Raw genomic sequence first — 15,147 nt, 5'->3', positions numbered from 1 at the left:
TTGCAAGAGGTCATTATAGCCACCACCAGTGTTGCAAGAGGTCATTATAGCCACCACCAGTGTTGCAAGAGGTCATTATAGCCACCACCAGTGTTGCAAGAGGTCATTATAGCCACCACCAGTGTTGCAAGAGGTCATTATAGCCACCACCAGTGTTGCAAGAGGTCATTATAGCCACCACCAGTGTTGCAAGAGGTCATTATAGCCACCACCAGTGTTGCCAGAGGTCATTATTGCCACCACCAGTGTTGCAAGAGGTCATTATAGCCACCGCCAGTGTTGCAAGAGGTCATTATAGCCACCACCAGTGTTGCAAGAGGTCATTATAGCCACCACCAGTGTTGCAAGAGGTCATTATAGCCACCACCAGTGTTGCAACAGGTCTCCACTACACCACCAGTGTTGCAACAGGTCTCCACTACACCACCAGTGTTGCAACAGGTCTCCACTACACCGCCAGTGTTGCAACAGGTCTCCACTACACCGCCAGTGTTGCAACAGGTCTCCACTACACCACCAGTGTTGCAACAGGTCTCCACTACACCACCAGTGTTGCAACAGGTCTCCACTACACCACCAGTGTTGCAACAGGTCTCCACTACACCACCAGTGTTGCAACAGGTCTCCACTACACCACCAGTGTTGCAACAGGTCTCCACTACACCACCAGTGTTGCAACAGGTTCAATACACCACCAAATGTATATCTAAGCACTGCCAATATTACCAGTGAACTCAGTGTTGCCATAATTGTACTAGACACGACCTGAACACGTGACCGTGATCGCCAGTGTTACCAGACCAACATTACCAAGGGTCTGGTGCTACTCAACTGTGCTGGTTCGATGAGAGAGCTCCCTCGACGCCGCTTACTCACAACCCAGGGTTCGATACGTCTGTATTTCGGGGTCAGCATTACCACTGACCTGGTTATGTCAGCCGGTCGCGATTTTCAACTCGGCTGAACCCATCCGCCATACTCCCCCCCCCCTACACACACGCGCGCACACACACACACACACACACACACACACACACACACACACACACACACACACACACACACACACACACACACACACACACACACACACACAATGACAGCAGCGTACTCCACACTAGCAAAAGTCAGAACTTCATGTAGGGAACCTAAATAAGGAGGCTTTTAGATCGCTGAACACCACCTACGTGAGACCAATCTTAGAGTATGCCAACCCATCATGACCCCCCCCCCCCCCTAACCAAGCCCAAAACGCTACGCGTGTTAGTGGCTTTGCAATAATGTAAAAATACAAATATTATGTATTTCACAAACCCATTGTACCTTCTTGTAAATAAATAAATAAATAAATACATAAAACAATATAAAAACACATAAGGGAACTCGAAAAGGCTTAGAACTTGCAAGAATTTCGAGGGATGAAGACTGAAGGAACTAGACCTGACGACGCTAGAAAAGAGGGGACATGAGGGAGAGGGGGACATGTTAGAGACATATAAAATACTTAGGGGGGTATTGACAGAGCGGAACAAGAGAACTGTTCACAATGAACACCAGTAGAAGACACGGGTGGAAGTTGGGGCCAGATTCACAAAGCAGTTACGCAAGTACTTACGAACGTGTACATCTTTCCTCATTCTTTGAGGGCTTTGGTTACATTTATTAAACAGTTTACAAGCATATAACTTCCTAATCAACTGATATTATTGTTATAAACAGCCTCCTGGTGCTTCAGAGCTCATTAACTGTTTAATAATTGTAAACAAAGCCGCCAAAGATTGCGAAAAGATGTACAGGTTCGTAAGTGCTTGCGTAGCCGCTTCGTGAATCTGGCCCCATGAGTCTCAGGGTACTGACTCATGGAGATGTTACAAAGTTTTCTTTTGTACTGCGAGGAGCTGGAAAATGGAATGACTTAAGGAGCAAGTTGTAGAAGGGAACTCCATTCATAATATTAAAAGTAGATATATGACAGAAATCAAGAGTCATAGTATTAAACAACCGGCGGCTAGAAAAGTGGACTCCAAGAGCTAAAGCTCGACCCTGCAGCCACAAATGGGTAAGTGCACACGCGCACATGTGGGTAGGCACTTTGGAACACACACATGTGCATACATATATGAAGAAAGCCAGGAAGATGTGTTTATGGGTTCGGTGAACTGTAATAGAAAACGGAGTTCCAGACGCTGATAAGAAAGCATGGACTTAAATAAACTGAACATATGCTGGCCATTAAGCATTAAGGCCTACACAACCGGCAGTCGGGGCAAGAGACTGCTACTTCCTGCTTGGGTTGGGGGGGGGGGGGGAGGGTGAGTACCAATCGACCTGCAATGTCCTTGCGAATTAATATTTGATTAGTTTACTGAGAATACAGGTAGAGAGAGAGAGAGAGAGAGAGAGAGAGAGAGAGAGAGAGAGAGAGAGAGAGAGAGAGAGAGAGAGAGAGAGAGAGAGAGAGAGAGAGAGAGAGACAGAGACAGAGAGACAGAGAGACAGAGAGACAGAGAGACGCAGTCTTAACGGAATGAACCAATCCGTTTAAAAAAATGCGCCGTAATTTTAACACTTAAAACATGGTAATACTGACGTGTTTCCTGCACGGGTTCGATAGGTTAGGTGGGTTGCTTGGGTTCTTACACTTCCGGTGAGGCCAAACCGGTTCAGTGTTGTAGCAGCAAATTGAGACAACGGCCTACTTGGTGTGTTGTCTACAGGGAGGCGAGACTCGGCTCTTGGACCCCCAAATCATACTCATTTTACGTCTGAATAAGCGTTTAAGAGTGGACCCTTCGCCCCTGAGAAGAGAATGTGTGGCACCCGATGGGGGGATGTTTATGAGGTTTCCACATCTTCTCTAGTACAATTATGGCAACACTGAATTTACTGGTAATATTGGCAGTGCTTAGATATACATTTGGTGGTGTATTGAACCTGTTGCAACACTGGTGGTGTAGTGGAGACCTGTTGCAACACTGGTGGTGTAGTGGAGACCTGTTGCAACACTGGTGGTGTAGTGGAGACCTGTTGCAACACTGGTGGTGTAGTGGAGACCTGTTGCAACACTGGTGGTGTAGTGGAGACCTGTTGCAACACTGGTGGTGTAGTGGAGACCTGTTGCAACACTGGTGGTGTAGTGGAGACCTGTTGCAACATTGGTGGTGTAGTGGGGACCCGTTGCAACACTGGTGGTGTAGTGGGGACCCGTTGCAACACTGGTGGTGTAGTGGAGACCCGTTGCAACACTGGTGGTGTAGTGGAGACCTGTTGCAACACTGGTGGTGTAGTGGAGACCTGTTGCAACACTGGTGGTGTAGTGGGGACCCGTTGCAACACTGGTGGTGTAGTGGAGACCTGTTGCAACACTGGTGGTGTAGTGGAGACCTGTTGCAACACTGGTGGTGTAGTGGAGACCTGTTGCAACACTGGTAGTGTAGTGGAGACCTGTTGCAACACTGGTGGTGTAGTGGGGACCTGTTGCAACACTGGTGGTGTAGTGGGGACCCGTTGCAACACTGGTGGTGTAGTGGGGACCTGTTGCAACAGTGTTGACGACTGAGACAATGAGGCAGTCTGGCCAGCCCACATCAACAAGGAACCCCCCCCCCACCCCCGCCCATGAACCAGCCCCGCCCATCACAACACATTATAAGACAGCCACACAGACAACGGTTGAGAGGCGGGACCAAAGAGCCAGAGCTCAACCCCCGCAAACACAACTAGGTGAGTACACAAGATGGCGCACTATACAGTATATACAAATAATTCCTAACGCAGCCTAAACAGCTAACCCACCCTAGGCCTAGCTATGAACAAAATTATATTCTATAATTTTGAGAAAATGCCGATTTTGAATACCCAGAACGTCAATATTGGTGAATGTGTCTTAGTGGGGGGTCAGCCACGGCTTGGACAAGCATAGCCTAACGATAGGTTAATCACCTCACCGGAAATCGAACTCAAAAGGCTGTGACTACTACTCTACGATATTCGTTCCGCTCTTCACACAAGATTTAAATTCTCATGTCCTAGAGGCCAATCCGTAACTTTTCGCCTCTGCAGGGGCCTCGTAGCCTGGTGGATAGCGCGCAGGACTCGTAATTCTGTGGCGCGGGTTCGATTCCCGCACGAGGCAGAAACAAATGGGCAAAGTTTCTTTCACCCTGAATGCCCCTGTTACTTAGCAGTAAATAGGTACCTGGGAGTTAGTCAGCTGTCACGGGCTGCTTCCTGGTGTGTGTGTGTGTGTGTGTGTGTGTGTGGTGTGAAAAAAAAAGTAGTTAGTGTAGTTAGTAAACAGTTGATTGACAGTTGAGAGGCGGGCCGAAAGAGCAAAGCTCAACCCCCGCAAACACAACTAGGTGAATACAACTAGGTGAATACACACACACACACATACACCACTTCTGACTCCTGTTAGCAGGTTGAGAACTACCCCCCCCCCCCCCATCGTACAGCTTCTGGGGAAACTTTACCTGACTACTTTTCCCTGTAACACGACCCGCTAATCGGTCAACAACCAGGGGCCAGATTCACGAAAGCAGTTACGCAAGCACTTACGAACGTGTACATCTTTCCTCAATGTTTGACGGCTTTGGTTACATATATTAAACAGTTTACAAGCATGAAAACGTGCCAATCAACTGTTGTTATTGTTATAAACAGCCTCCTGGTGCTTCGGAGCTCATTAACTGTTTAATAATTGGAAACAAAGCAGCCGAAGATTGAGAAAAGATGGACAAGTTCAAAAGTGCTTTCGTGAATCTGGCCCCTGGTCCCCAGTTACTGCTGGGTTATCTTGAGGTTATCTTGAGATGATTTCGGGGCTTTAGTGTCCCCGCGGCCCGGTCCTCGACCAGGCCTCCACCCCCAGGAAGCAGCCCGTGACAGCTGACTAACACCCAGGTACCTATTTACTGCTACGTAACAGGGGCATTCAGGGTGAAAGAAACTTTGCCCATTTGTTTCTGCCTCGTGCGGGAATCGAACCCGCGCCACAGAATTACGAGTCCTGCGCGCTATCCACCAGGCTACGAGGCCCCTGTGTGTACTCACCTAATTGTACTCACCTAATTGTGCTTGCGGGGGTTGAGCTTTGGCTCTTTGGTCCCGCCTCTCAACTGTCAATCAACTGGTGTACAGATTCCTGAGCCTACTGGGCTCTATCATACCTACATTTGAAACTGTGTATGGAGTCAGCCTCCACCACATCACTTCCTAGTGCATTCCATTTATTAACTACTCTGACACTGAAAAAATTCTTTCTAACGTCTCTGTGGCTCATCTGGGTACTAAGTTTCCACCTGTGTCCCCTTGTTCGTGTCCCACCCGTGCTGAAGAGTTTGTCTTTGTCCACCCTGTCAATTCCCCTGAGAATTTTGTAGGTGGTTATCATGTCTCTTCTGTTTTCCAGGGATGTGAGGTTCAGCTCCTTTAGCCTTTCCTCGTAGCTCAATCCTCTCAGTTCCGGGACGAGCCTGGTGGCATACCGCTGAATCTTCTCTAACTTTGTCTTGTGTTTAACTAGGTATGGACTCCAGGCTGGAGCTGCATACTCCAGGATTGGTCTTACATAAGTGGTATACAGGGTTCTGAAAGATTCCTTACACAAGTTTCTGAAGGCAGTTCTTATGTTGGCCAGTCTAGCATTTTGCATGTGTGTGCATGTGTGCATAGCATGTGTGTGTGTGTGTGTGTGTGTGTGTGTGTGTGTGTGTGTGTGTGTGTGTGTGTGTGTGTGTGTGTGTGTGTGTGTGTGTGTCCACAGCTGTACTCACCTCGTTGCGCTCACCTAGTTGTGCTTGCGGGGGTTGAGCTCTGGCTCTTTGGGCCCGCCTTTACCTGTGTGAAAACTACGCGGCGAGTAACCTGGGAACCACACGACACCTACAAGGTTCACAGCTTTCCACAACTCCGTAAGAGACTCATTAATATTAACTACTGAGATAAGTTAAAGAATAATTTATCTTAATGAAAAGTATGAGAACTTTGTTATTAGAATCGTATGATATATGACATTCTTAACTTGCAGCTCACACACTCACACACTACTTAAATTATATCCCAGTGTGTGTGTGTGCGTGTGCGCGTGTGTGTGTGTGTGTGTGTGTGTGTGTGTGTGTGTGTGTGTGTGTGTGTGTGTGTGTGTGTGTGTGTGTGTGTGTGATCAATGACCAGCAGTCACGACACTGTGAATTCACAGAAGTACCTGCAGCTGATTATTATGTCTGGAATGTTGAGAGAGAGAGAGAGAGAGAGAGAGAGAGAGAGAGAGAGAGAGAGAGAGAGAGAGAGAGAGAGAGAGAGAGAGAGAGAGAGAGAGAGAGAGAGAGAGAGAATAAAGGTACCTGTCCCTAAATAAATTATTGAGTATATGAGGGCCAAAGGTGAGCATATTGACCACACAAACGCCGCCCTCCTCTCCCCTGTGTCATCCCGGCCACCATCACTCTACCCCGTTACTCTCCTTATAGTGGGTCAGATACAACAGACCTGGTCGTTGTATCCCTGAGGAAACAGGTCGTTAAGACCGCTCGGGCAGCCTAATACAATATACTCCACCACCTTAACCATATGATCTTTTGACTGCATTTCCTCCTCACATCAATAGGTTGTCAGTCTGTAATCTCGTGAAGATCATCATTGATGCTGGTCAATAGTTTTGCGGTGTGTGAGTGCTAATACTTCACTATACTCGACCAGTCAATATATTTAACACACACACACATGCACGGAACAAATAATGCAACAAAATCTTAATATATACATAAATAAGACTCGACAAAAAAACACAGTCAAGCTAGGGAGCCCTGAATGCTCCCCATTCAGGGGACTTTCTTTTAGCAGTATTTATATCTGGACCAGACGCACGTCTAGACTAAGGGACCCTCCGTATGGCAGTGGCCCTCAACCTTGACAGTCCCAGGATCATACGGTACCGAGTACAAGTGCTTTTGAAAGCAGGTGGAAGCTGACCAATATGGCTTAGAGGGTCTGTGCTGACGTTAATAACATTATTTAAGAGAAGCCTGGCAACATTCCTGTGCCCAGCAGAGAGAGAACCCTGATACCTTGAGGCCCCAAATTTTGACAGTCCTGTGCTTTGCCCAGATAGGATCCCAACATACCCATGCAAGAATGGTAGACAGCTGGTGTGGGATTACACATGTGTAATCATGTGAGAGCCATCACCTCCAGCAGGCCACAGCGCCAGGGTCACAGTAAGCGTCTCTTTAATGTCAAGAAGTTCCTGGCAGGTGATGAACAAGACTGGTCTGATCTACGACCTCGCCATCTGATGCCTTCGTGTGCACCTTTGTCAATGGCTGTCCACACCCGCTCACTCACATGACCGTCCGCTGTGTCCAGTGGACGGGTGACAGGCCTGTATTTTTAACACCGCGAACATGTATTCTCGTAATGTAGGGAATCTTTGCCGTTATGTCGGAGGGCTTTGAATCTTACTACAAACAGGCACCGCTGTCCCCAGTGTGTGTGTGTGTGTGTGTACTCAGCTAGTTGTGCTTGCCGGAGTTGAGCTCTGGCTCGTTGGGCCTGCCTCTCAATTCTCAATCAACTGGTTTTTTCACACACACGCACAAATATCTAATATATATATATTAGAACTTTTGCGTGTGTGTGTGTGTGTGTGTGTGTGTGTGTGTGTGTGTGTGTGTGTGTGTGTGTGTGTGTGTGTGTGTGTGTGTGTGTGTGTACTCACCTAATTGTGCTTGCGGGGGTTGAGCTCTGGCTCTTTGGTCCCGCCTCTCAACCGTCAATCAACTGGTGTACAGATTCCTGAGCCTATTGGGCTCTATCATATCTACATTTGAAACTGTGTATGGAGTCAGCCTCCACCACATCACTTCCTAATGCATTCCATTTACTAACTACTCTGACACTGAAAAAGTTCTTTCTAACGTCTCTGTGGCTCATTTGGGTACTCAGCTTCCACCTGTGTCCCCTTGTTCGCGTCCCACCAGTGTTGAATAGTTCATCCTTGTTTACCCGGTCGATTCCCCTGAGGATTTTGTAGGTTGTGATCATGTCCCCCCTTACTCTTCTGTCTTCCAGTGTCGTGAGGTGCATTTCCCGCAGCCTTTCCTCATAACTCATGCCTCTTAGTTCTGGGACTAGTCTAGTAGCATACCTTTGGACTTTTTCCAGCTTCGTCTTGTGCTTGACAAGGTACGGGCTCCATGCTGGGGCCGCATACTCCAGGATTGGTCTTACATATGTGGTGTACAAGATTCTGAATGATTCCTTACACAGGTTCCTGAACGCCGTTCTGATGTTAGCCAGCCTCGCATATGCCGCAGACGTTATTCTCTTTATGTGGGCTTCAGGAGACAGGTTTGGTGTGATATCAACTCCTAGATCTTTCTAGGAGTGTGTGTGTGTGTGTGTGTGTGTGTGTGTGTGTGTGTGTGTGTGTGTGTGTGTGTGTGTGGCGTTAAACAATAGTGTAACTAACTTCAAAAGACTGTCACTTAGCTAAACGAACTGTGAGGTCCAGTTCCTGAACCCATGCCTCAGTAGCCCTTTCCACCACCGCCCACGGGACGGGTATGGGGTGCACAATAAATCACCAAACTAATCAGACCGCTTTCGTTAGCCTATCACTCACGCTGGTTGCCGCCCCCCCCCCCCCATGACAGGGGGGGCGCTGGGGATCTCTCAGTATGGAGACTCGCCAACATCAGGAGACCGTGGGATATTTATTTAACTAAATAAATAACAAAAATGTTTCAATCTCGTAACCTAAACGTAACCTCGTTTCAACCTCGTAATACACCGAGAAAAATTATAATGGATGGTACGAGGCCTGTCTATATTAGGCTACCTTCACTCATCGCTTTCTGCAAATCACAATATATTTAGCTTAATAAGTATTTGGTAATGTATATAGAATTTACATGAAGCGCAGTCGTTCATTTGGCTCTATTATTATACGTAAACGTCCACATAAAATTATCAAGACGACACTAAATTAATGAAGTCATCCATTAAACATCACCATCAGCTGATACAGGTCAGGAAAATGAGGAGAGCGATGCGCACGCGCACTTGTTAGTGTGCGTTCCACAACGGTTACCTTTGTTCGCTAATTGCCCAAACAAAAGTTTTTTTATACACTGAACTTGTTGCAGTTTTGTCGATATATCGAGCCACAGCTGCTGTAGTAGACTCAGAGGGGGAAGGCCAAAGGTTATGCCCTAGCCTAATATATCTGAACTCTTGGTCCGCTTCTGCCAATCATTTAACACAACACAGAAGACAATGGAAGCATTATGAGCCAGTGAACCGGGGGGTTAACTTTTGTTCTAACCTCACGTGATATAAGCCACACCTATGTAAACATTTCCCTGGAAGAGTGTGGAACAGCTGAATAATATATATATATATATATATATATATATATATATATATATATATATATATATATATATATGTACATATTGAATATATACATTGAATACTAAATACTATATACTAAATACTAAATACTATATACTAAATACTAAAACTACTATATACTAAATACTAAAACTACTATATACTAAATACTAAAACTACTAAATACTAAAACTACTGTATACTAAATACTAAAACTACTAAATACTAAAACTACTATATACTAAATACTAAAACTACTATATACTAAATACTAAAACTACTATATACTAAATACTAAAACTACTAAATACTAAAACTACTATATACTAAATACTAAAACTAATATATACTAAATACTAAAACTACTAAATACTAAAACTACTGTATACTAAATACTATATACTATAATACTAAATACTATAGAATACTGAATACTATATTGAATACTATATATTGAACTCTGTACCTATGGCACCTCTACTCCTCAATGGTTCTATTCTGCAGTTCCTTCCATGTCTTTCCCTCCAGTATGTTGTTATGCTACTGTGCAAATTTGGGATCTGGGTTTCCAAAATTTTCCATGTATATATTGTTTGATACTTCTCTCGTCTCCTTGCTAGAGAGCACATTTTGAAAACTTTGCGACGGTCCCAATAATTTAGGTGTTTTATCGTGTCTATGTGTTCCGAATATGTTCTCTGGATTCAGAAATGTCTCCTGTCTGTCAAATTTGCACAATAAAATTCAACATTATACAAGCACGTACGTGAGACCAATCATCAATTCCGCGGCAAGATTCTATTATTCGTTATCCTCAAAGCTATAGCTATAGAAGCTAAATAACAGAATCAACTTTTGTAAATAATAACCCAAATTTTAATATTGTCCCATAACTGTGATTACCAGATTTGGTGAACGTTTGTGTCACAAGATTATAACCAAGTATTGAGTGTTTAGTGATGGAGGATGTTGTGGTTGTGAAGGATGTTGTGGTGATGGGGGATGTTGTGGTCGTGGAGGATGTTGTGGTGATGGAGGATGTTGTGGTGATGGAGGATGTTGTGGTGATGGGGGATGTTGTGATGGAGGATGTTGTGGTGATGGATGATGTTGTGGTGATGGATGATGTTGTGGTGATGGAGGATTGTTGTGGTGATGGGGGATGTTGTGGTGATGGAGGATGTTGTGGTGATGGAGGATGTTGTGGTGATGGAGGATGTTGTGGTGATGGAGGATGCTGTGGTGATGGAGGATTGTTGTGGTGATGGAGGATTGTTGTGGTGATGGGGGATGGTGTGGTGATGGAGGATTGTTGTGGTGATGGGGGATGTTGTGGTGATGGGGGATGTTGTGGTCAAGTAGGATGTTGTGGTGATGGAGGATGTTGTGGTGATGGAGGATGTTGTGGTGATGGAGGATGTTGTGGTGATGGAGGATGTTGTGGTGATGGAGGATGTTGTGGTGATGGAGAATGTTGTGGTGATGGAGGATGTTGTGGTCAAGTAGGATGTTGTAGTCATGGAGGAGGAGGTGAAGTCCAGCTTGGGCTCCAGCCCTCTTGTCCACTCGATACTGGAGAGCAATTTACAAATGGTTCTGACGTTAATTAAAACTGTAATAAACGCATTAGGGGTACACCCATCACCTTCCCGTGGCTGCTGCACTTTTTCCCCCTAACCATAAAGGTTCGAACCCTGTAGACCCACTTAACTAATCGCCAAGGCGTCGATATTAACACCCCTTTTAATTTTACTAAAGCACTTCAATTTTGACGCAGTTCTATAAAAAAATGGGGTCAAAATTGCTGTGGGTTAAGTGTGAGTTTCACGGTTTCTGTAAAATGTTAATTAGATTTTTTCTATGGTGCTTCAAGTACTTTCTCCTACAAGTAGTGCAGACAGGAATGCCGCGATAGGCTACTTGTGAGGACAGGCACTCAGCGATAGGCTTGTGGTGAAGAGAAACAATGGTAACCAAGAAGACTTATTAGGTTTTAATAAAAATAAATATATGGGCCTATGACAATCACTTTGGACTCAATGCCCTAGTGAATTGTGAGCCAAGGAATAGGTGTAGTTGCGTCCTGATTTGATGGTTTAACAAGAGGTAGTGTTTGTACGCCCTCAAGGTTGTTAAGGGTTGAGTTTATACATTACAGTCCTAAGGAGACCACTAAATCGATGTGTGTGTGTGTGTGTGTGTGTGTGTGTGTGTGTGTGTGTGTGTGTGTGTGTGTGTGTGTGTGTACACACGCACGCAGGTGAGCGTGCTTGTAATTAGAACTTCCAACGTATAAGAAACTTCTCTTCAACAAACTAAAACAAATCGTCGTCAACACCTCTTGTTATACTTGGAGGGGCACCCGGCTGCACTCGGGTCTCTTTTCACTCTTCCCCCCCCCCCCTCCATCTTTCCACACTTCCCCCCTTTTTCCCCCATTCTTCACCTCCACTTTGACCCCCTCATTCCCATCCCTTGATCCCCCCATCTTGCCCTTCTAATAGAAAATGTATTATTAAGAAGCAGTGAAACAACTGTTTGGATGTCACATGTGAAACAATGTTTCACATGTGACACAATATCACAATTGCATTGAGGGGGTGTCTATAAATGCTAACATTTCTTAAAGTATTTAACTTAGGCCTAACCCGACTAGCCTATGTCCGTCCCATACTCCAGTCCATTCCCCCTGCAAATTTGGGAGAGGCTAGCCCCAAGCATCTGGACTCCAACTCTGGATAGAGAGACATCCTCTTATATAGATTCTTCCTTATAGGAAGAATTACCAAATATATATTCAAATTAACTGGGTTGCAAGTCACTGCAGCCGCGAATGATCTCATGATTACTCCGAGCAGTGTAATGAGCTTCTCTGTATATGTACACTGAGAGTTGACTTTAGGCTTGAACTATGTTCACGACTATGATTTAGAGGATTAAGAGGAAGAACTTTGGCCTCACACTCGTGGGGTCCGCGGTAAGGATGGAAAATATTGCTCTCCCACTCTTCCTGGGAGCTGTGTGTCCACGAGAAAATCCTGAGGGAATCCGGTACCTTTGACATGGCACGTCTTGTGTTCTATTACTCTTGGACTGGCAGCCTGAGTATCTTTGAATTGTTTAATATTATGTGACACAGACGATGCTAAATATTCTTGCCGGCTTTGGGGGCTGCTTCTGACAATTACTTATGCTCTGGACTATAGTATATAATTTGGGGGTTGGTCAGTAAACCACGATTATGGCCGTAATATATATGCCCCTCCCACTCATAATATGTGGCCTTAATATATGACTATATCCCCCAATGATGTTGGAATATAACCCCCAACATCAAACAGAACCAAGCAAGGGACTCAGGCCAGACCGAACTTTACGTTCCACAGAATCCTCTTTTTGGAAGGTGTAGTGTGTCTGTGGCAACACGGCCAAGACTCACAGTCCGTCACCAGTACTCGTCCGTTGTGGTACCCAGGGGTCAAACTTTGATCTTAAGAACCCTGAGAAACCCCACCGGGGCTGTGAGGCGACGCAAACCCGCTACCAAGGCAGGGACTAAGTCGAGGTTTAAGTGCATTTTATCTTATAGCGAATGAATGGAACTTTTCTAACTGTCCCAGCACCTCTGTCAACAAGAGGACGCGCAGTCCCTCAATCACATAAATAATATCCAAATTACTTTTAAAAACAATGCGTAGTTTCTCTACACAACCAAAGATCTTTATCTTCCTGTCATAAATTCTTATCAATTCATAGCCCTCTAAACGTTTGCCTGTAGATTATAACATTTCTCGTGTCAGTGTCTAATAAATTTAGAGTAAATTAAAACACATAGTTCCATAAAATGACCGTGAGTTCAAGCGTGTTATCATGATCTACAGAAATACCTTCCGTGTGAGTGGTGGCAGTAATTGGAAGGTGCAATACTGGTCTTACTGTCAGTAGAGACAAGCACACATGGTCTCTCCCCTTCTCACACCCTCATGGGCTTCACAGGCATCACAACCAAAAAAGTAGTGATATATTAAAAAAAAGTCATTGGTATGAAATAATAAAATTATGGATATCACTTCCGTTCATAATATCATTCACAGGATACACACAGGGATACACATACACCTCCACACTGCAGTAATCATGCATAGTAGCATCTTCACTTTTCACAATTGCTTACCGATCTTTTTATCACACTGAATCACGCTTTAATAATGCAGAGATATTTACCGTATCATCCCCCAGTCCTCATAAAGCCTCATCAACAATTTCGGAACCCACATTCGATAGACGCGTTAAGTCTTGCGCGCCAAATATTTCGTAATTATCTAATACCAAATTTGTTATTGGGTGACATGTACACAACAAATAACTTACCGGTTTGCCGTAGGTCAGACGTCTATACATATTGTGTGGGTGACGCTTGGTACATGGCCTCGAGTCCTTCCATAGGATGCCTCACTCCTCCAAGATCTTAAACGTTGCGATGAACTTGGGTTCCTCGTGACCAGGTCGAGCACGGGTTCTCTGTTTCGTTTGAAATGAATAATTTTTTATTAGGCTATTGTTTATCATCCAACAGCATACCGGTTTAATGTGATGACACAGACACTCACCAGTGTCCACTGAATGATCTCATCACCAGGCTGTTATCAGTTAACGAGCACCACACTACAATATCATCACACAGCTGTTTAAACACCTACACTATTTTCACCAGACCGCACATGCCACGCTCACTCCGCAAGAAACTTATTGGCAGCTATCGATAAATGCGGACTGGCCAAGATGTTTCCGTCAAATCACTGGCACTAGTCACTGACGAGACGGGCTTGGTGGAGATGAGTGAGAGGTGAGTGTGTGGTGAGTGTGTGGTGAGGAGTGTGAGAGAGCGGACTCCGTGTATGGACCACTTCCAGGTATAGCGGCGGCCATCATGTACGCATGCGCGCTCTCCTGATTCATATTCTATCACCTCGTTATTGCACCGCCTCACCTGCCTGTCTCCCTGTGCCTTTAACGATCCAACTACTGATGATATATTTATAATGTCTACCGCTGTCTCCTAAACTGAATACCGAAAGCGTTTTCGTCCATGGAGGTCGAATAAGGGCTAGAGAGAAAACAAAAATTTGGTTTCCATCCTAACTAGGATAAAATATTAAATTACATTTACCCATTGATGACGCTGAACACCTCTAGCGTTGCCGGAATGACATTAATCAGGCTGTAAATGTCTGTAAATGGTTGGCTTTTCCCACACATTAAAAACATCGACAAACTCTGAACCTTAGAACACTCTTGAAACAATTTAGGTAATGAACGATTTCATTGTGGAAACAGAAATAGAACAAAGCATTACAATGACAAAATCGTTCATATAACATACTTGTGTAAAGGAGGAAATGTATATGTTTATCTCTCAGAATATTTGGTAATATGTTTATTGTTTGTGATGTATATCTATATATGTATTAACACGATGTACTGAACGGGGTGAGAATAGCTTGAGCTACCTCATCCCTTTGTGTGTATTTTACCTCAATAAACTTATTTCAATTTCATATAACAGTCCATAAACTTGAAAAAGGAAACAAATTATGAATGTGTTGAAGTTAAAAATTAAGCTACTTCAGATACGGCTAAACAACAGAGGTGAAGAGAATGAAGAACATGAAGGATGGGCAAGCAGAGTTCACCATGGTGAACACACATGGTCTGTTGGGGTGTATGATAACTGAACTAAACTAACTGCAG

The 15,147-nt window shown here is 44.6% G+C and overlaps 1 protein-coding gene across 3 annotated transcripts in view; it reads right to left on the bottom strand.

Moving 5' to 3' along the window:
- Positions 1-15,147, bottom strand: part of LOC123757133 (nahoda) — a 290,479-nt gene that overhangs the window by 140,848 nt on the left and 134,484 nt on the right. For 2 of the 3 annotated variants that reach the window (XM_045740555.2, XM_045740557.2), the window contains one exon: positions 13,768-13,917. The exons of the other annotated variant lie outside the window; for it this stretch is intronic. The gene's annotated coding sequence lies outside the window, so the exon portion shown is untranslated. The remainder of the gene's footprint in view (positions 1-13,767; positions 13,918-15,147) is intronic. 3 annotated transcript variants of the gene reach the window in all.

Source organism: Procambarus clarkii, chromosome 13 (assembly GCF_040958095.1).
Source record: "Procambarus clarkii isolate CNS0578487 chromosome 13, FALCON_Pclarkii_2.0, whole genome shotgun sequence".
NCBI classification, from domain to species: Eukaryota; Metazoa; Arthropoda; class Malacostraca; order Decapoda; family Cambaridae; genus Procambarus; species Procambarus clarkii.
Note: the sequence above shows the minus strand (reverse complement) of the source record. Positions and strands in the feature narration are given on the sequence as shown.